The sequence below is a fragment of the Danio aesculapii genome, chromosome 9 (genome assembly GCF_903798145.1).
Source record: "Danio aesculapii chromosome 9, fDanAes4.1, whole genome shotgun sequence".
In the NCBI taxonomy this organism is placed as follows: domain Eukaryota; kingdom Metazoa; phylum Chordata; class Actinopteri; order Cypriniformes; family Danionidae; genus Danio; species Danio aesculapii.
The window spans coordinates 19,791,835-19,814,825 of NC_079443.1; the positions used below are offsets into that span (position 1 = coordinate 19,791,835).

At 40.6% G+C, this 22,991-nt stretch overlaps 2 pseudogenes; both read right to left on the reverse strand.

Annotated features, from left to right (window-relative positions):
- Positions 1-102: 102 nt before the first annotated feature.
- On the reverse strand, positions 103-11,373 carry LOC130234630 (protein mono-ADP-ribosyltransferase PARP4-like; annotated as a pseudogene).
- A 295-nt stretch (positions 11,374-11,668) lies between these two features.
- Positions 11,669-22,302, reverse strand: LOC130234634 (protein mono-ADP-ribosyltransferase PARP4-like; annotated as a pseudogene).
- Positions 22,303-22,991: the final 689 nt, after the last annotated feature.

Here is a 22,991-nt window from a genome sequence, read left to right on the forward strand (position 1 = left end):
GTGGCCACTACAGTTAAATTACTCGGTAGACTACAGTAGGCTAGTTACAGATAGCTAGTATAATTTTCAAGATGCTGAAGAAGAAATTACCAAGAGAGTGTGTAGGTGTTTGATATAATGTTTACTGAAGAAACATATTTAATGAACCCCTGAGCTAAAACAGCACAGGAGAAAAACACACAAGCACACTTGTCAACAAAACAACATTTGGATATATTTTAAATGATAAAACAACATGATCATAGTTTCAGTGATGGAATCTTTGGTTTCTCTATTAAGTCATATTGAAATTCAGAAGAAATGACTAATACATGAAACAAATCTCTGCATAAAACAATCAAAGCTTTAAAAAGACCCAGTCTTTATCTGATGCAATGAAACTCAGTCATATCACTCCTGTCCAAAAAGTGTACAGATATATCTTTGAAACACTTTAAGGTGATAAAGATAATTGTTTTGCAGTACATAACGCAGCAACAGTAAATTTAAACTGTAAAAAAAAACTGTGTGTCCAGTTTCTACACGACTGAAAAACCCATCCGTCTCTCCAGAACAGGTTTGAGAGGGGAATACGGGTGTGGAGAATCACAGCCCAGTAGCAGACGTGTGGATGATTCCCAATCCCTGCCGATCTCCAGCCTGCTGCACACACACGGATACTGTCTATCTGTCTGGCAGGCCCAGTCGACGGCCCTCTTCACCGCCTCCCAGTACATCGGTCTGAATGGAGAAGAGCAGAAAGTCATTGATGCTCAGATACTGGAGTGACTCACTATGAGGACGTGTGCTGGTACCTGGGCTCCTGGGACTCTTTGAGCCGGAGGAGAGACTCCAGCAGCCGTCCCACCGCCAGCTTCTTCACCCGGATCAGCTGAAGCACCAGCAGAGTCGCCAGCAGCCTCAGAATATCAGCATGAGCCGTCACACCTGACAAACAAACATCTCAAGGGTTACACACACATGGACCTGTCTGTTTATAACAAGCACATTATAGTTTTAAATATGTTGAGCTTTATATTCAAAAGCACTTTCTCAATCTAGTACGCCCTACAGTATCATAAAGTAACGGCACACATGTGTTTTTTTCTGCTCCTCAGTTTCACGAGGCTGATATTAACTGGCTCTTAAGATTTCAGTAGACAGTCAAGAAACAAAACAGCAACAGGCAGTAAAAGATATTTTACCTAAAGATTGGATGCCTTTCTCCTTAAGGAAGACGTTGGCAAAAAAGTCGACGTCGAGGCTGAAAAATCTGCTCATCCTGCCAGTGCACTCCCAGTATCCATCCTGTATCCAAACACAAGCAATAGAGTCACATTCCCTTGATTACACGTTTTCATTTTATATATAATCGAGTGCATTAAATGATGAGTAAACACCTCGTGCTGAAGCTCAAACAGCTCATTCCAAGGCACTGCAGTGTCAGGTCTGCTTAATTCTTCTGTCATGACTGGCCGATCCAAGATCCTCTGCTGTGTTTTTAATTGTTTCAATGGGCGAAATCCTTTAGATTTTTTTCTTTTCTTTACCGAATAATTAATCACAGGTGAATCTTGTCTTGCAAAATGAGGATGGTGATCTGCTGAGGCAATCTGGCTGGCAGGAGGAGGAGGACAACTGTCTCTCATGAAGTCTCTTCTAGACATTTTGACAGCCTGAAGATTATGCAAGGATTGAATACATGAAGCAGCTCCTAAAGCAGCAGCAGGAGGACGAGGAGGAGAAGGCCTGTTTGCCATGGAGAAAAGATCCAGTGACGTTTCCCAAAAATCAGAGATTTCAAGACTGAGCTCTTCCATTAAGTCGTGCCACGGTATGGTAGGTGAAGAAAGAGAAAAATCAGAAGCAAGGGGACGCCCTTTTTTAACACAAACATTCGAACAAGAATAGAAAGAAGAAAGATCAACACCAGAAGACGTTGAGCAGCGACTGCGTGTTTCCTCTGAATCAGATCTTTCACAAACATAATCCATTGCTTCCTCTGAATTCATCTGAAAAACAAATGTATTCAAATTATTGCTGTGGACACCGAGGAGCTAAAAACTAGCTGTGATTATTAAACCACATGACTCTTTATGTTGTTACCCATTCATCATCTTCAGCACCAGCAGCTTCACTCCAGTCCATATACGGCAGAATGTCCACACCCTCCTCTGATATGAGTTTAGGGATATCTGTGAATCCAGTATCAAGCTCATTCGGCTCCTGCAAAGAGCAAACGAGGACATTAATTTTCATGGCAGTGCCATGCAGTTCAGAATTCTAAACATAGGTATTTTTTAGGGTACACACAACAGCTTCAAGTCGGCGGCTTTCCGCAGCACCCAGCCACGATTCGGGACACTTCATGTTTCTGCCGTGCCACAGAGCACGATCTGAATAGTTTCATTTTAAATAACATTCCAATGTGCGTGTCTGAGTGTGCCGTGTCGCGGCTCTTTTGCCTCTGTCAAAGTTAATTCAGTGTGTGTGGTTATTAGTCTAGGTGTACAAGCTCGGCACTTTAAACTAGCACACAGTTGGCTGTAAAACTATACAAAGAAACAAATGATTTTGTACTCTGCTTGGTCTGTGTCCGAGTCGTACATGTACGACTGAATGCTTGTCCTCTCATTCATGTTGCTTCTCTCTGTCTGCCTGTCTGTTGCAAACACAGAGCGGGGCAGCTCTTGGCTCCGCCCTCTTGTAACGTTGGGCGGGAAGTCAAACTAATTTTCATGTGAAGCAACCCACCCCTAAAACAGCGAGCTGTGTACAAGCCCCCAAAATGACACTTTATAACTCATTATAATAAACAAATCTGAATTGTGTTTTGAACTGAACCTAAACTGGCACACTCAGAAGAACCATTATATTAATATTAAATCTTAAAAAAGGGGTAAACTATGTGCCCTTTAATTAATTCACAACATTTTATTAGAAAAATTCTGATGTTTTGTAAGGGCAAGTGACGACCTGTCTGCCCAGATGGTTACTATTTCTTTATTATTAATATTATGTTGTTTATTTGTAAACTATTATATTAGAATATAACCTACCTACAACAAATCCGTGTCAGTATAAGAGTAAATGTTCTGGTCATATACAGGTGTATAGGTGTGCGTGTGTGTGACCTAAACACTCTTAGTTAGCAGTTATCATACTGTACCCGCTCTTCGATGGCGACAAAGCTTGTAAACTGAGACAAGATGGAGAACTCTTTACTGAGCTCAATGATGAAGGACTTCAGCTCTGCTTTCTTCTCCTGATAGGCAATAAAGACAGCAAATTAAGTTTGTTGGTTATATTAGAACAGGAACATGCAGCCAAATATTGTACCTCATGTTTTGCCTCACTGTCGCCTAGAATGCCATCTTCATAGTCTCTGATGATCGCTCTTGCTGTTAACTTGTGAAGGAACTGCAAACACACACAAATCCTCAAAACACTTTAAAAACATTTGATGAGGTTTCAGATTATATGAATTATTTCAGATGTTCACTTACAGTTCCCTTCGTCTTCTGTAGTTCTGTGATGGAAACCATTGTTTCGATCTCCTGCCCACTCAAATCACCAAACAATGTGGCCTTAAAGAAGAATTATAACACAATTATAAACTATAAACAGGCGACCAGGAAATCAGCTGCATATAAATTACTGTATTATTATTATTATTACAACATTTAATTATTATTTATTCATCTAAATATCTTTTACAGCTTTCTTATTAAAGTTACCAATATCAATTATTTCACAAGATTTTTTTATAACTGTAGTTGATAAATATTGTCTAAATATTTTCTACATTTTCTGTTAATTAACAATTATATGCATTTTCACTCATGACACTATATTATATACTGTATTAGTACATTTACAGTAATAGATGTACAATCCTCATGAATAACATTCAGGGATTTTGCTAACTGTTGATTCAGAGTTTTACACCAGTGCATTGACCATTTTAAATTAAACTCACCAACTCAAACTGCAATACTGAAGAAATATTAAAATATTAAAAACTAAAATGCTGCAGTGATGGCCAAATCTCAGCAGATATCGTGTTATTATTCATTAGTATCTACAGAACATCAGCATCAGTAAAGCATGTCCACCTGAGTGCAGTGCGGCACAAAGCCGTATATGAGAGTGTGCCAGTCACTGAAGAGCGCATGAAGCTGTGAGGGAGCTTGAACAGGAGGAGGCGCTCTGGGATTAAACTGCTGCCACTTCACTGCCACTGATTTGCAGCCTGGAGATTCCATACGCTGAACCTGAGCGCGCACCTGAAACCACCAGCAAATCAGTTCAGCTCCAGCCTCAGAAACAATGAAGAGATAAAGTTAACAAAAACAACAGCATAAATCACCTTTTCTGCCCAAGTGTGTTTCATCTTTGTGTCAAAAAACTCATATGTTCCTCCACCTGCCTGAGCCAAAGCTCTGAGCATATGGCCATAGCGGTCAAGCTAGACAAAGACAAACACAAGCAAACTCTAGCTTCAGGAACTCAGTGTCAGAGGAAGAGAAACACTAAGAGATTTGTTTAAAGGCAGACCTGAGTCCACAGGTGAAGAGGCGCGTGTGGCAGGAGTTTTCTCTGACCAGCTGTAAGGTCACAGGCTGGTTCTGAACGTGTCCATCAGACAGCAGCAGGACGTTCCTCATGCCCCGGCAGGGCGGCAGCAGGCTTAGGCTCCGGAGAGGACGCCACAGATCAGTGCTGCCACCAGCGCCGCTACACGACTGAAGACAGGACAAATACACTAATACACACAATCACAGTCAACTCTGACTCTCATTAAACTTTACTCACCATAATAACTTCCTGGCGGCTTCAGACGCCTCATTTAAGGGCACCGGTGCAGGAAAAGCTTCCTTGTAATCTGTTCAAACACACACATTAGAATTGTTAACTGGGATATACTGTCATGCACACACGATCTCTCAGATAAATCACAAATTAATAATGAACTGAAAATGTTGACATGATGATCAGTGAGAGAATATCAGATGCTTTCAGTGAGCACTAACCAGTGCTGAAAGAGATGATGTTGATCTTCAGTGAGCGGTCCAGAGATTTGAGCACTTGAAGGGCAATCCTGCGGGCGTTCAGCATCGCTTCTCCCTGCATAGACTTGGAGGAGTCCAGCAGAATGACCACATCGCTCACACTGGACGATCCTCCAGAAAGAGACAAACCGCTTGACTTGAAGTCTGGATAAAACACCAGCATGCAGGCCTGCAGGGATCAGAAGGATGCAATTTATACTTATACATTACTTATATCTTACATTACATACTTATACTCATATTTTGATTAGATTGCTTCATGATCTTCAGCAAGATTGGGTGAAGATATGAACAAACATTACAAATGTGGCTGATCATTTCTTTACCTGACTGTCTTTATCTGGATGGTTCTCGACCCACATCCTGGGCATGTGGATATTAGAAAGACTGAAGGACACCTGTAACCCGTCAGGTCCAAGACTCTGTCCTGGTAACGTGCTGATCACGGCCTTACAGTCTGTCATCTGAACAGGGAAGACATTAGTACTGTTCATAATGTTCATACCTGAATCTGCTACTTTATTTCAGTGAAAATTGAACAACGTTAATAACCTTGGTTTTGATGCGGTGTGAACAGTTTAAGTTGATGATCTCATAAGGCATTTCAATGGACATAGACAGAGAAAACTCCCTGAAGAATAAACAAAACATTAAAGAAACATCATGTGGTTTGTGACATTAAATATTTCACTTTTCTATTGATTCTCCACAGCAGTTTAATCTTCAGTGAACTTCCAGCATTTGAGACTCTCACCCCTTTGACTCCGACAGGCCAATCTTTTCAACAGTTGTCTGAAATACAACACAACTCTCTGTCAGAACACTGAAATGAACAGCGGGCAAAACATGTTTTCAGTGACAACAGCGAAAGACCAACCTGGGTTGTCTGGTTAAGGGCGGCGCTCTCTTGCCATGGTGCCACGCTGCCAGACAGTGAGAAGACTATAGAGCCCGATCTCACCACCAGCTCAGTGATGAACGTCACCTTGATCAAAACTGAGGCTCCAGGAGGAAGATTCCCCACGCTGATAGTAAACACATCCTGATCACATAAACACATGACCTTAGACAAACATTCCTGTTCATTTCAGCCACACAGCAGTTATTATTATGATTAGCTCATCTGTAGGAAATGATGTTCACGAGCTCACAGGTGCATCCTGGTCCATCAGGTAGGCTCCATGACCTTTCTCTATAGCTTGCTTGTACTCCTTACGGGCCTGCTCTTTTCCTTTACCTACAGGACAAAGAAACATGTAAAATGAACAGAAAATAGCTTTAAATATCAGAGGCTGAACGTGACAAGCTGTAAATGATTTGCACCTTTCCAATGACGTGTTTTCCATTGATAAAGGCTTCAAATCCACACACTGCTGCCGTCTCCTCCAGTGGAAAGACAAACTTTGCTTCAATGGGAACAGCACTCTGGTTTGTGTAGGTCTGAAAAATGATGGCCTGGTGACAGAGCAGAGAAAGAGGCTCACAGTTAAAGTTTTAAGTTATGACGAAAAGGTTTGGCTACAGGATTTTGAGGTCATTTGGTTTGGAGGAGCCACAGCTTGTCTACAGTATAACATGACATGACTTTATCTCCTATGTAGATGCATATTAAAGTATAAAGCAATTATCATACAGCATTATAAGAGTGTAGTTTGAACTGGTCAATATACTGTACATCACTGCACTACCTACGGGATAATATAACGGCATTTGATCTCTGCTGAAATTTTTGTCCACTTCAGTGATTAGAAAAACAAGTGTAAAAAATGTTTTTCAAATGTTATTGTTGCTATCTAGAATCTGCATGTTCTTTTACTTCTTCTGCCATGGCTGTAGTTACACACCTGACACAGAAGATCCATCAGTTTGCACTTCACATTGACAGCCTGTAGAGGAAGTTTCTGACCACTGCTGTCCAGCAAACCTGCATTCATCTTCTCCAGAGGATTCTTAGTGGACTTAAAACCCTCACTGTCATCACTGGACACTAAAGTCACACAAATGAACACAAAACACTGATGAACTCTACAGCACAAATCACAGCATATCCTCCAGTAATCAGTGCATGCTGCTCAATACTTACAGACGTCAGTCGGTGCGTCTGAGAGCTCCACAAAGGTACTGATTTGAGGCTGGAAGTCTTTTAACTCGTCCTCCTCCAGAGTGAACTGCACCACATACTTCAGTCTGATCTGCTCTGTGTTAAACACCACAAACTCATCGTCCTGTCCAATATAAGCCAAAACACAAACCCAAAGGTCACATTAGATCCCCAAAACACCAGCAGAGTGTTAAGTATACAGAAGATGACTAAGGAAAGCACCTCAACTCAGAGAATCTGATGTGTGAGCAGCAGACTCCATGTACGCTGTGGAAGCCGTCAGGAGCACAAGTCAAACTGGTGTCTTTCTTCAGCAGGTCTTTGCACCGACCCAACGCCACTTCACACACCAACAGCAGCCGAGAGCCGTCAGTTACACTGGGCTTGGAGTATTTCACACTGGTCCTTTAACATAGAAGAATTTTGATGACTGGATAAATCTGCACTTGTTAAGTGTTAAATTAAAAGAATGAGAAATGCACAAGGCCACTGACTTTAGAGAGTCACTGAAGTAGATTCCTCCTCCAAGATTCCCGATATCCGTCCGCTCAATTCCATGCAGTTTCACTCCAACCATGGGCAGCAGCAGACCTCTACACAGAACATGTAATAAAACTATAATATTTAATTACATCAGCTTATTAACAAATCAAATGTATCACAAATAACAGTTTAACATTTGCTTAAAGAGTCATGAAAATACAGATAAAGACACTAAAGGCCACATTTATTAAATATGGCAAATCTTATAAAAATACAGAAAGTTTAGCAAGAATACACGAATGAAAGAACACAGCAGCTCATTTCAATAATGACCAACATGTTGATTCCCAACAAAGACGCACACTTTAGGTCACAAATAAGCAAAGAACGTCTCTCTATAAAAGCAGTCTGATGCTGATCCATATTTAGTCTCATATTTTCCATATTCCTTCCACATTGAGAATCAGGTGGATTTGCTCTTACCGTGACAGTATTCCAACCAAACTACTGGGACTAGTGGAGTGGAGGAGGGGTTTAATGTTGCCTAACTCCTCCCTAAACATCTGAAGCTCCACCCCTCTGCTGACGCGCAGAATCTGCTGAATCTGAACAGGCCTGTTGTGGAAACAATTATAACATTTTCATTGAATGGGCTGTTTCCCTTGTTGTTGTGAGCTGTTCATGTATAAAATCCAGGAAATCTCAAAGAGTAATGTCTCAAACACAAAGAAAATTCTTTTGATAAATAATTTTAACTAAACTCCTCAATCAAACATGCTCCCACAATCTACATCAGTTTGTCAAAAAACTTCCCATAAGAATACGCAAAGAAACATAAATACATTTCATTACACCAAATACAAATTAATGATCTGTTTAGCAATGTCAAATCCACCACTTTAAACACCAAAAAGTATTCAAATATCCAACATGATTGAACATCATCATCACAGTCCAGTTTACCTGTCCTGAAGCAGTTTAGAAACTGCATGAAACTCAGGGTTTTCTGGAGGAACAAAATCAATGCTGCACCTCAGAGCTCGATACTTTCCCAGAGACGATGGTGACGGGCTTCCCAGAGTGGCTTCACTAACATTCACAATATCTCTGATCAGCTGGAGACCACAGGAAAATGTCTTTATTGTTCAACAACAGCCTCGTGGTGAAATACCCCAGTAAATGACCTTATTGTCATGAGCAGTTTATTGTAATACCAAAGTCTTAATGGTCCTGATGTAGAAAAACAATGTAATACTATGTTAGTTTACACATTACCTGACAAAGGTCTAGTTTCTGAGACACAAGCTTGTGTTTGGACGAAGGGTCGATCATTCTGAGGGGCAGGAGTGTGTTGACCTCCTCTAGCAGGCTTTGGCTTCATCCTCGTTCTGAGTCTTTTGTGCCTGCAGTAACAATCCTTCCACCTGCTCACCTGCAACAACACAGAGACCTTTAACACACTGTAGTAAACAAACCTAACATTCACTGTGTGCGCGTATATACGCTCATGCTCACATCATTGAGGCTGATTCTGGACACGGGGACTGTCAGGATGTTATTAAGAGAACCGAGAGCTTCAGTCCAAATCAGCTCCATGAAGACACCAACTTCCTTTGATAATGTGCTGCAGTTCAGTCTCTCCTCCAGCAGAAGCTGCCAATCAATCAGTCACACACACACATATTTCACACATATTAGACACACATAATACAGAAATCACACACATTAAAATAGATGTTTGTGTTTACCTGCTGCAGGCTGTAAGATGCCAAGCGCTCAACCTCAGCAGGAAGTGTGTGTGTCTTTGTGATCCCTGAGTCTCCATGTCCTTCATCAGCATCAGATAAGCTTCCACAGCATCTTCAGACGTCTCACAGAAAACAAGCTTGTCCTGGACCACTGCAGTCTATAGTGAGAGAGAGTCCATCAGCACAAGAGTACAAGATTCAGTTCCTACAGTACAATCAGACTGAAATAGGAACTCTTTACAATAATAAACAACTTTCAAGACCAAACCTCAGCTTCACACAACACTGACACAGCACACGATACTGCTGGCCTGCTCGTCCATTGACACTCTGCAGCTCCAAAACAGACAAAGTCTTGGGTTTGACCTGCAACATAATCAATGATTGTGACTGCTCTGAGAAAGCTATCGCTTCAGGAATGCCCTTTATTTGACTTTTTATTTTATTTTGTCCACTGTTGATGTTTCTGCACTATGAATGTTCTCACCCTCTTAAAACTGAATACTTGGCCACATGAAAATATGAGGGAAATTCAGGCAGGTCACTGTCACCTTCTTTGTACACTCTAGTGGGTAAATGAAAAGACGAATTCAGATAAACTTTCATAACTAAAGTGACAGAATCAGATTTAAAACAACTGGAAAAACAAACGTTTAACTAATACTCAGGAACTGAAATTGACATGAAAACAAGAGCAAACCTGAAACTTCCACCTTTCTTAGGGATCTTAACGTCAGTTTGGTCTTCAGAATGACCTTTGAACTTCTGTAATTCTAGTGTCTGAGTTGACACTAAACCCCTTAATGGAGAAAAACATTATTTTTACAGAGTCACAAAATACACACAAGATCAACATAAACACAACAAAACACTTCCACAAATAAAACCAGAAGAAAATGAATTTCTGTTTGACTCTTGAAATCCTTTGACCTTCTATGACTTAAACACAAATGTTTGACAATGCTAAACTGTAAATGTAAATGTTTATGAATTTTTTACCGGGACAAGGGAGGGATTTAGAGCCAGGATATGACAGCTGTGGGGCCAAATTATGCTCCCTCAAAGGCAGAAGATGTCCTTCATCCAGACACCTCCACACATACTGCGTCCCAACCACCGGGATCTGGAGCTTCTGGATGCTGCGCTGCCGGTTGCTGCTCAGGTCATTCACACTGCTGGTGACCACAAAGAGCACTGGAGAAAATAAAACAAGTCAGCAGACACATGACAGCTGGACAGTTACTAAGTACACAAGAGTCAGGAAGTATATTCAATGATTTTATTGCTTTTAAAAGGATTAGTAGTACAACTTCTGTATTCTTGTTTTAGGAGCTCACAGGACCCTGCTAAAAAAAATGCTTTAAACAAGCCCAGGCCAAACATCAAATGTCTCATTTGAAATAGCTGATCAATATCTCCATGATTATTAGCTCTGTGTAACTGCTCTATTGATTATTAGAAGATATAAAATAATTAATCATAGAACATGAGAAAATGAACCTCTTTGTGCTGATATAGGAGATGTTTCCTCCATTCTCCAGAAGAGCTGATTTCAGCTTCTGCTTCTCTTTAAAAGGCACATTCTTCACATCAAACACCACCAGTACAGTTTCCAAAACACTGTCATGATGCTGTCAGTGTCTGAACATGAAGAGAAAGACAGAAGACAAGACAAAACTACAGTAAATAACGTTGAATATTGTAACTATTACAGTTAATGCTCTATATTATCGATATAATCCCAGTAAACACCTGGACATTTTACTTTTCCAATATTTACTCAAAAGTCAGGCTTTATGCACTTCTATTAAATTAACTTTGTAATATAATGTGTTACACAAATAAATAATCTGACTCTGACATTATAACACCTGATTGTTGCCAATATAGCAGAAAGAACACCTTACCGTGAAAAAAAAACAGGTAGAAATCTTAAAATATATTGTAGCTGGTGTGTGAAGTTCGGTAAAGGACGAGCTTCCTGACTCATATACAGTAAAGACACGCCCCCATCCCCTGCCTGAAATAAACACGAGACGAGCTCCACCCAGTGGCCACTACAGTTACATTACTCGGGTAGACTACAGTAGGCTAGTTACAGATAGCTAGTATAATTTTCAAGATGCTGAAGAAGAAATTACCAAGAGAGTGTGTAGGTGTTTGATATAATGTTTACTGAAGAAACATATTTAATGAACCCCGAGCTAAAACAGCACAGGAGAAAAACACACAAGCACACTTGTCAACAAACAACATTTGGATATATTTTAAATGATACAACATGATCCTAGTTTCAGTGATGGAATCTTTGGTTTGTCTAATACGTTATATTGAAATTCAGAAGAAATTACTAATACATGAAACAAATCTCTGCATAAAACAATCAAAGCTTTAAAAAGACGCGGTCTTTATCTGATGCAATCAAACTCAGTCATATCACTCCTGTCCAAAAAGTGTACAGATATATCTTTGAAACACTTTAAGGCGATAAAGATAATTGTTTTGCAGTAAATAAAGCAGCAACAGTAAATTTCAACTGTAAAAAAACTGTGTGTCCAGTTTCTACACGACTGAAAAACCCATCCGTCTCTCCAGAACAGGTTTGAGAGGGGAATACGGGTGTGGAGAATCACAGCCTAGTAGCAGACGTGTGGATGATTCCCAATCCCTGCCGATCTCCAGCCTGCTGCACACACACGGATACTGTCTGTCTGTCCGGCAGGCCCAGTCGACGGCCCTCTTCACCGCCTCCCAGTACATCGGTCTGAATGGAGAAGAGCAGAAAGTCATTGATGCGCAGATACTGGAGTGACTCCCTATGAGGATGTGTGCTGGTACCTGGGCTCCTGGGACTCTTTGAGCCGGAGGAGAGGACTCCAGCAGCCGTCCCAGCGCCAGCTTCTTCACCCGGATCAGCTGAAGCACCAGCAGAGTCGCCAGCAGCCTCAAAATATCAGCATGAGCCGTCACACCTGACACACAAACATCTCAAGGGTTACACACACATAGACCTGACTGTTATAACAAGCACATTATAGTTTTAAATATGTTGAGCTTTATATTCAAAAGCACTTTCTCAATCTAGTACGCCCTACAGTATCATAAAGTAACGGCACACATGTGTTTTTTTCTGTTCCTCAGTTTCACGAGGCTGATAATAACTGGCTCTTAAATTTCAGTAGACAGTCAAGAAACAAAACAGCAACAGGCAGTAAAAGATATTTTACCTAAGATTGGATGCCTTTCTCCTTAAGGAAGACGTTGGCAAAAAAGTCGACGTCAAGGCTGAAAAATCTGCTCATCCTGCCAGTGCACTCCCAGTATCCATCCTGTATCCAAACACAAGCAATAGAGTCACATTCCCTTGATTACACATTTTCATTTTATATATAATCGAGTGCATTAAATGATGAGTAAACACCTCGTGCTGAAGCTCAAACAGCTCATTCCAAGGCACTGCAGTGTCAGGTCTGCCTAATTCTTCTGTCATGACTGGCCGATCCAAGATCCTCTGCTGTGTTTTTAATTGTTTCAATGGGCGAAATCCTTTAGATTTTTTTCTTTTCTTTACCGAATAATTAATCACAGGTGAATCTTGTCTTGCAAAATGAGGATGGTGATCTGCTGAGGCAATCTGGCTGGCAGGAGGAGGAGGACAACTGCTTCTCATGAAGTGTCTTCCAGACAAATTGACAGCATGAAGATTAACTCAAGGATTGAATACATGAAGCAGCTCCTAAAGCAGCAGCAGGAGGAGGAGGAGGAGAGGCCTGTTTGCCATGGAGAAAAGATCCAGTGACGTTTCCCGAAAATCAGAGATTTCAAGACTGAGCTCTTCCATTAAGTCGTGCCACGGTATGGTAGGTGAAGAAAGAGAAAAATCAGAAGCAAGGGGACGCCCTTTTTTAACACAAACATTCGAACAAGAATAGAAAGAAGAAAGATCAACACCAGAAGACGTTGAGCAGCGACTGCGCGTTTCCTCTGAATCAGATCTTTCACAAACATAATCCATTGCTTCCTCTGAATTCATCTGAAAAACAAATGTATTCAAATTATTGCTGTGGACACAGAGAAGCTAAAAAACAAATGAAACAGCTGTGATTGTTAAACCACACGACTCTTTATGTTGTTACCCATTCATCATCTTCAGCACCAGCAGCTTCACTCCAGTCCATATACGGCAGAATGTCCACACCCTCCTCTGATATGAGTTTAGGGATATCTGTGAATCCAGTATCAAGCTCATTCGGCTCCTGCAAAGAGCAAACGAGGACATTAATTTTCATGGCAGTGCCATGCAGTTCAGAATTCTAAACATATGGTATTTTTTAGGGTACACACAACAGCTTCAAGTCGGCGGCTTTCCGCAGCACCCAGCCACAATTCGGGACACTTCATGTTTCTGCCGTGCCACAGAGCACGATCTGAATAGTTTCATTTTAAATAACATTCCAATGTGCGTGTCTGAGTGTGCCGTGTCGCGGCTCTTTTGCCTCTGTCAAAGTTAATTCAGTGTGTGTGGTTATTAGTCTTGATGTACAAGCTCGGCACTTTAAACTAACACACAGTTGGCTGTAAAACTATACAAAGAAACAAATGATTTTGTACTCTCTGCTTGGTCTGTGTACGAGTCGTACATGTACGACTGAATGCTTGTCCTCTCATCATGTTTTTCTCTCTGTCTGCCTGTCTGTTGCAACACAGAGCGGGGCAGCTCTTGGCTCCGCCTCTTGTAACGTTGGCGGGAAGTCAAACTAATTTTCATGTGAAGCAACCCACCCCTAAAACAGCGAGCTGTGTACAAGCCCCCAAAATGACACTTTATAACTCATTATAATAAACAAATCTGAATTGTGTTTTGAACTGAACCTAAACTGGCACACTCAGAAGAACCATTATATTAATATTAAATCTTAAAAAGGGGTAAACTATGCCTTTAATTAATTCACAACATTTTTAGAAAAATTCTGATGTTTTGTAAGGGCAAGTGACGACCTGTCTGCCCAGATGGTTACTATTTCTTTATTATTAATATTATGTTGTTTATTGTAAACTATTATATTAATATAACCTACCTACAACAAATCCGTGTCAGTATAAGAGTAAATGTTCTGGCATATACAGGTGTATAGGTGTGCGTGTGTGTGACCTAAACACTCTTAGTTAGCAGTTATCATACTGTACCCGCTCTTCGATGGCGACAAAGCTTGTAAACTGAGACAAGATGGAGAACTCTTTACTGAGCTCAATGATGAAGGACTTCAGCTCTGCTTTCTTCTCCTGATAGGCAATAAAGACAGCAAATTAAGTTTGTTGGTTATATTAGAACAGGAACATGCAGCCAAATATTGTACCTCATGTTTGCCTCACTGTCGCCTAGAATGCCATCTTCATAGTCTCTGATGATCGCTCTTGCTGTTAACTTGTGAAGGAACTGCAACACACACAAATCCTCAAAACACTTAAAAACATTTGATGAGGTTTCAGATTATATGAATTATTTCAGATGTTCACTTACAGTTCCCTTCGTCTTCTGTAGTTCTGTGATGGAAACCATTTTTCGATCTCCTGCCCACTCAAATCACCAACAATGTGGCCTTAAAGAAGAATTACTACACAATTATAAACTATAAACAGGAAGAAATCAGCTGCATAAAATTACTGTATTATTATTATTATTGCAACATTTAATTATTATTATTCATCTAAATATCTTTTACAGCTTTCTTATTAAAGTTACCAATATCAATTATTTCACAAGATTTTTTTATAACTGTAGTTGATAAATATTGTCTAAATATTTTCTACATTTTGTTAATTAACAATTATATGCATTTTCACTCATGACACTATATATTACTGTATTAGTACATTTACAGTAATAGATGTACAGTCCTCATCATTCAGGGATTTTGCTAACTGTTGATTCAGAGTTTTAAACCAGTGCATTGACCATTTTAAATTAAACTCACCAACTCAAACTGCAATACTGAAGAAATATTAAATATTAAAACTAAAATGTTGCAGTGATGGCCAAATCTCAGCAGATATCGTGTTATTCATTAGTATCTACAGAACATCAGCATCAGTAAGCATGTCCACCTGAGTGCAGTGCGGCACAAAGCCGTATACGAGAGTGTGCCAGTCACTGAAGAGGGCATGAAGCTGTGAGGGAGCTTGAACAGGAGGAGGCGCTCTGGGATTAAACTGCTGCACTTCACTGCCACTGCCACTGATTTGCAGCCTGGAGATTCCATACGCTGAACCTGAGCGCGCACCTGAAACCACCAGCAAATCTGTTCAGCTCCAGCCTCAGAAAACAATGAAGAGAAAGTGTAACAAAAACAACAGCATAATCACCTTCACCTTTTCTGCCCAAGTGTGTTTCATCTTTGTGTCAAAAAACTCATATGTTCCTCCACCTGCCTGAGCCAAAGCTCTGAGCATATGACGATTAGCGGTCAAGCTAGACAAAGACAAACACAAGCAAACTCTAGCTTCAGGAACTCAGTGTCAGAGGAAGAGAAACACTAAGAGATTTGTTTAAAGGCAGACCTGAGTCCACAGGTGAAGAGCGCGTGTGGCAGGAGTTTTCTGACCAGCTGTAAGGTCACAGGCTGGTTCTGAACGTGTCCATCAGACAGCAGCAGGACGTTCCTCATGCCCCGGCAGGGCGGCAGCAGGCTTAGGCTCCGGAGAGGACGCCACAGATCAGTGCTGCCACCAGCGCCGCTACACGACTGAAGACAGGACAAATACACTAATACACACAATCACAGTCAACTCTGACTCTCATTAAACTTTACTCACCATAATAAACTTCCTGGCGCTTCCTATGTAATCTGTTCAAACACACACATTAGAATTGTTAACTGGGATATACTGTCATGCACACACGATCTCTCAGATAAATCACAATTAATAAACTGAAAATGTTGACATGATGATCAGTGAGAGAATATCAGATGCTTTCAGTGAGCACTAACCAGTGCTGAAAGAGATGATGTTGATCTTCAGTGAGCGGTCCAGAGATTTGAGCACTTGAAGGGCAATCCTGCGGCGTTCAGCATGGCTTCTCCCTGCATAGACTTGGAGGAGTCCAGCAGAATGACCACATCGCTCACACTGGACGATCCTCCAGAAAGAGACAAACCGCTTGACTTGAAGTCTGGATAAAACACCAGCATGCAGGCCTGCAGGGATCAGAAGGATGCAATTTATACTTATACATTACTTATATCTTACATTACATACTTATACTCATATTTTGATTAGATTGCTTCATGATCTTCAGCAAGATTGGGTGAAGATATACAACATTACAATGTGGCTGATCATTTCTTCACCTGACTGTCTTTATCTGGATGGTTCTCGACCCACATCCTGGGCATGTGGATATTAGAAGACTGAAGGACAACCTGTAACCCGTCATGTCCAAGAGTCTGTCCTGGTAACGATGCTGATCACTGCCTTACAGTCTGTCATCTGAACAGGGAAGACATTAGTAGCTGTTCATAATGTTCATACCTGAATCTGCTACTTTATTTCAGTGAAAATTGAACAACGTTAATAACCTTGGTTTTGATGCGGTGTGAACAGTTTAAGTTGATGATCTCATAAGGCATTTCAATGGACATAGACAGAGAAAACTCCCTGAAGAATAAACAAAACATTAAAGAAACTCATGTGGTTTGTGACATTAAATATTTCACCTTTCTCTTGTTTCTTCCACAGCAGTTTAATCTTCAGTGAACTTCCAGCATTTGAGACTCTCACCCCTTTGGCTCCGACAGGCCAATCTTTCAACAGTTGTCTGAAATACAACACAACTCTCAGTCAGAACACTGAAATGAACAGCGGGCAAAACATGTTTTCAATGATCAGCAGCGAAAGACCAACCTGAGTTGTCTGGTTCAGGGCGGCGCTCTCTTGCCATGGTGCCACGCTGCCAGACAGTGAGAAGACTATAGAGCCCGATCTCACCACCAGCTCAGTGATGAACGTCACCTTGATCAAAACTGAGGCTCCAGGAGGAGATTTCCCCACGCTGATAGTAAACACATCCTGATCACATAAACACATGACCTTAGACAAATATTCCTGTTTCATTTCAGCCACCCAGCAGTTATTATTATGATTAGCTCATCTGTAGGGAAATGATGTTCAGGAGCTCACAGGTTGCATCCTGGTCCATCAGGTAGGCTCCATGACCTTTCTCTATAGCTTGCTTGTACTCCTTACGGGCCTGCTCTTTTTCCTTTACCTACAGGACAAAGAAACATGTAAAATGAACAGAAAATAGCTTTAAATATCAGAGGCTGAACATGACAAGCTGTAAATGATTTGCACCTTTCCAATGACGTGTTTTCCATTGATAAGGCTTCAAATCCACACACTGCTGCCGTCTCCTCCAGTGGAAAGACAAACTTTGCTTCAATGGGAACAGCACTTGGTTTGTGTAGGTCTGAAAAATGATGACCTGGTGACAGAGCAGAGAAAGAGGCTCACAGTTAAAGTTTTAAGGTTTACGACCAAAAGGTTGGCTACAGGATTTTGAGGTCATTTGGTTTGGAGGAGCCACAGCTTGTCTACAGTATAACATGACATGACTTTATCTCCTATGTAGATGCATATTAAAAGTATAAGCAATTATCATACAGCATTATAAGAGTGTAGTTTGAACTGGTCATATACTGTACATCACTGCACTACTACACGCGGGATAATATAACGGCATTTGATCTCTGCTGAAATTTTGTCCACTTCAGTGATTAGAAAAACAAGTGTAAAAATGTTTTTCAAATGTTATTGTTGCCATCTAGAATCTGCATTTCTTTTACTTCTTCTGCCATGACTGTAGTAACACCTGACACAGAAGATCCATCAGTTTGCACTTCACATTGACAGCCTGTAAAGGAAGTTTCTGACCACTGCTGTCCAGCAACCTGCATTCATCTCCTCCAGAGGATTCTTAGTGGACTTAAAACCCTCACTGTCATCACTGGACACTAAAGTCCCAAACAAGAACACAAAACACTGATGAACTCTACAGCACAAATCACAGCATATCCTCCAGTATTCACTGCATACTTACAGACGTCAGTCGGTGCGTCTGAGAGCTCCACAAAGGTCTGATTTGAGGCTGGAAGTCTTTTAACTCGTCCTCCTCCAGAGTGAACTGCACCAACATACTTCAGTCTGATCTGCTCTGTGTAAACACCACAAACTCATCGTCCTGTCCAATATAAGTCAAAACAACAACCCAAAGGTCACATTAGATCCCCAAAACACCAGCAGAGTGTTAAGTATACAGAAGATGACTAAGAAAGCACCTCAAACTCAGAGAATCTGATGTGTGAGCGGCAGACTCCATGTATGCTGTGGAAGCCGTCAGGAACACAAGTCAAACTGGTGTCTTTCTTCAGCAGGTCTTTGCACCGACCCAACGCCACTTCACACACCAACAGCAGCCGAGAGCAGTCAGTTACACTGGGCTTGGAGTATTTCACACTGGTCCTTTAACAATAGAAGAATTTTAATGACTGGATAACATCTGCACTTGTTAAGTGTTAAATTAAAAGAATGAGAATGCACAAGGCCACTGACTTTAGAGAGTCACTGAAGTAGATTCCTCCTCCAAGATTCCCGATATCCGTCCCTCATTCCATGCAGTTTCCACTCCAACCATGGGCAGCAGCAGACCTCTACACAGAACATGTAATAAAAACTTATAATATTTAATTACATCAGCTTATTAACAAATCAATGTATCACAAATAACAGTTTAACATTTGCTTAAAGAGTCATAAAAATACAGATAAAGACACTAAAGGCCACATTTACTAAATATGGCAAATCTTATAAAAAATACAGAAAGTTTGCAGGAATACACGAATAAAGAACACAGCAGCTCATTTCAATAATGACCAACATGTTGATTCCCAACAAAACGCACACTTTAGGTCACAATAAGCAAAGAACGTCTCTCTATCAAAGCAGTCTGATGATGATCCATATTTAGTCTCATATTTTCCATATTTCCTTCCACATTGAGAATAAGGTGGATTTGCTCTTACTTACCGTGACAGTATTCCAACCAAACTACTGGGACTAGTGGAGTGGAGGGGTTTAATGTTGCCTAACTCCTCCCTAAACATCTGAAGCTCCACCCCTCTGCTGACACGCAGATCTGCTGAATCTGAACAGGCCTGTTGTGGAAACAATTATAACTTTTCATTGAATGGGCTGTTTCCCTTGTTGTTGTGAGCTGTTCATAATGTAAAAATCCTCCAAGAAATCTCAGAGTAATGTCTCAAACCCAAAGAAAATACTTTTATAAATATTTAACTAAAACTCCTCAATCAAACATGCTCCCACCCACAAATCTACATCAGTTTGTCAAAAACTTGCAAAAAAATACGCAAAGAAACAAATACATTTTATTACACCAAATACAAATTAATGATCTGTTTAGCAATGTCAAATCACCTCTTTAAACACCAAAAGTATTCAAATATCCAACATGATTGAACATCATCATCACAGTCCAGTTTACCTGTCCTGAAGCAGTTTAGAAACTGCATGAAACTCAGGGTTTTCTGGAGGAACAAGTCAATGCTGCACCTCAGAGCTCGATACTTTCCCAGAGACGATGGGGGACGGGTTCCCGAGTGGCTTCACTCACATTCACAATATCTCTGATCAGCTGAACCACAGGAAAATGTCAACAACAGCCTCGTGATGAAATACCCCAGTAAATGACATTATTGTCATGAGCAGTATATTGTAAGACCAAAGTCTTAATGGTCCTGATGTAGAATAACAAATGTAATACTATGTTAGTTTACACATTACCTGACAAAGGTCTAGTTTCTGAGACACAACTTGTGTTTGGACGGAGGGTCGATCATTCTGAGGGGCAGGAGTGTGTTGACCTCCTCTAGCAGGGCTTTGGCTTCATCCTCGTTCGAGTCTTTGTGCCTGCAGTAACAATCCTTCCACCCTGCTCACCTGCAACAACACAGAGACCTTAAACACACTGTAGTAAACAAACCTAATTCACTGTGTGTGCGTTATAAGCTCATGCTCACATCATTGAGACTGATTCTGGACACGGGGACTGTCAGGATGTTATTAAGAGAACCGAGAGCTTCAGTCCAAATCAGCTCATGAAGACACCAACTTCCTTTGATAATGTGCTGCAGTTCAGCCTTTCCTCCAGCAGAAGCTGCCAATCAATCAGTCACACACACACATATTTCACACTAATTAGACACATTTAATACAGAAATCACACACATTAAAATAGATGTTTGTGTTTACCTGCTGCAGGCTGTAGATGCCAAGCGCTCAACCTCAGCAGGAAGTGTGTGTGTCTTTGTGAATCCCTGAGTCTCCATGTCCTTCATCAGCATCAGATAAGCTTCCACAGCATCTTCAGACGTCTCACAGAAAACAAAGCTTGTCCTGGACCACTGCAGTCTATAGTGAGAGAGAGTCCATCAGCACAAGAGTACAAGATTCAGTTCCTACAGTACAATCAGACTGAAATAGGAACTCTTTACAATAACAAACAACTTTCAAGACCAAACCTCAGCTTCACACAACACTGAACACCAGCACACGATACTGCTGGCCTGCTCGTCCATTGACACTCTGCAGCTCCAAAACAGACAAAGTCTTGGGTTTGACCTGCAACATAATCAATGATTGTGACTGCTCTGAGAAAGCTATCGCTTCAGGAATGCCTTTATTTGACTTTTTAATTTTATTTTGTCCACTGTTGATGTTTCTGCACTATGAATGTTCTCACCCTCTTAAAAAACTGAATACTTGGCCACATGAAAATATGAGGGAAATTCAGGCAGGTCACTGTCACCTCTTTGTACACTCTAGTGGGTAAATGAAAAGACGTATTCAGATAAACTTTCATAACTAAAGCGACAGAATCAAATTTAAAACAACTGGAAAAATAAACGTTTGACTAATACTCAGGAACTGAGATTGACATGAAAACAAGAGCAAACCTGAAACTTCCACCCCTTCTTAGGGATCTTAAACGTCAGTTTGGTCTTCAGAATGACCTTTGAACTTCTGTAATTCTAGGGTCTGAGTAGACACTAAAACCCCTTAATGAAGAAAAACATTATTTTTACAGAGTCACAAAATACACACAAGATCAACATAAACACAACACAAAACACTTCCACAAATAAAACCAGAGGAAAATGAATTTCTGTTTGACTCTTGAAATCGTTTGACCTTCTATGACTTAAACACAAATGGTTGACAATGCTAAACTGTAAATGTAAATGTTTATGAATTTTTACCGGGACAAGGGAGGGATTTAGAGCCAGGATATGACAGCTGTGTGGCCAAATTATGCTCCCTCAAAGGCAGAAGATGTCCTTCATCCAGACAGCTCCACACATACTGCGTCCCAACCACCGGGATCAGGAGCTTCTGGATGCTGCGCTGCCGGTTGCTGCTCAGGTCATTCACACTGCTGGTGACCACAAAGAGCACTAGAGAAAATAAAACAAGTCAGCAGACACATGACAGCTGGACAGTTACTAAGTACACAAGAGTCAGGGAAGTATATTCAATGATTTTATTGCTTTTAAAGGATTAGTAGTACAACTTCTGTATTCTTGTTTTAGGAGCTCAGAGGACCCTGCTGAAAAAAACGCTTTAAACAGAGCCCAGGCCAAACATCAAATGTCTAATTTGAAATAGCTGCTCTATATCTCTATGATTATTAGCTCTGTGTAAACTGCTCTATTGATTATTAGAAGAAATAAAATAATTAATCATAGAACATGAGAAAATGAACCTCTTTGGTGATGATATAGGAGATGTTTCCTCCATTCTCCAGAAGAGCTGATTTCAGCTTCTGCTTCTCTTTAAAGGGGCACATTCTTCACATCAAACACCACAGTACAGTTTCCAAACACTGTCATGATGCTGTCAGAGTCTGAATATGAAGAGAAAGTCAGAAGACAAGAAAAAACTACAGTAATAACGTTGAATATTGTAACTATTACAGTTAATGCTCTATATTTATCAATATAATCCCAGTAAACACCTGGACATTTTACTTTTTCAATATTCACATCAAAAGTCAGGCTTTATGCACTCCTGTTAAATTAACTTTGTAATGTAATGTGTTACACAAATAAATAATCGACTCTGGCATTAATAACACCTGATATTGTTATCAGTATAGCAGAAAAGAACACCTTACCGTGAAAAAAAACAGGTAGAAATCTTAAGATATATTGTAGCTGGTGTGTGAAGTTCGGTAAAGGACGAGCTTCCTGACTCATATACAGTAAAGACACGCCCCCCATCCTGCCTGAAATAAACACGAGACGAGCTTCACCCAGTGGGCCACTACAGTTAAATTACTCGGTAGACTACAGTAGGCTAGTTACAGATAGCTAGTATAATTTTCAAGATGCTGAAGAAGAAAATTACCAAGAGAGTGTGTAGGTGTTTGATATAATGTTTACTGAAGAAACATATTTAATGAACCCCTGAGCTAAAACAGCACAGGAGAAAAACACACAAGCACACTTGTCAACAAAACAACATTTGGATATATTT